Source organism: Trachymyrmex cornetzi, unplaced genomic scaffold (assembly GCF_001594075.2).
Source record: "Trachymyrmex cornetzi isolate Tcor2-1 unplaced genomic scaffold, Tcor1.1 scaffold862, whole genome shotgun sequence".
Taxonomy (NCBI): Eukaryota; Metazoa; Arthropoda; class Insecta; order Hymenoptera; family Formicidae; genus Trachymyrmex; species Trachymyrmex cornetzi.
Genome location: NW_017300204.1, coordinates 44,765 through 45,560, shown reverse-complemented (window position 1 = coordinate 45,560; position 796 = coordinate 44,765).

Here is a 796-nt window from a genome sequence, read left to right as displayed (position 1 = left end):
CGCGCGCGCGCGGAAGAGGAGGAAGTGATTATCGGGTATTGGTTGCGAGAAAGGAAGTCCACGGACAGACTGGGACTAAATGTTTTAGCTGGACGAGGAAAGGGGAGGAATTCCCAGGGACATAGACTGTAACTATTCTATCCCCCTCGTTCGAGGTGGATGAGAACAATTGAACAATCCGATCCCAATCAGTGGATTGAGGATCGGGGTGGACAGGAGGGGGAGTTGGGAGTTGATCAAAGGAAAGAGGGGGAGATATCAAAAGGGAGAGGAGGAGTTGGGAGTTGATCAAAAGGGAGAGGGGCAGGAGAGTAGTCCAAGATTTCTTGGGCTCCAGGATTGAGAGGAGAAGGAATGGAAAGGTCGAGAGGTTGTGCGTCTGTTAGTGTAGGTGAATATGAGACCGGTGTGTACGCGATGGTGGTGTCAGTCAGAGGTGTTGGCACTCGGGGAAGTGCGGTTGCGGCCGGTTGCGGGGTGACAATTACTGTAGGACGGCAGATCGGTTCTATCGGCGCCGGACGGTTTCGCGAACTCCGACGGACATAGGGAGTTCGTCCCCGTTTACTTTTGTATGAGCGAGACCGCACTATAATTAAGTAAGTAGTTAGAATATTTATCTATATATATATGGGGCATTCTTTCTCAAATCAGCCACCCGCCTGCGCATTTTATTTTTAAAGATAAAATTTTTTTCGAAGCATCAAAATTTCCGCCTAAACCTCAATTTTTTGATGCCGTATGGTGTTTTTTATTTCCTTCTTATGGGTGTGACCATACGTTAAAAATAATGCTC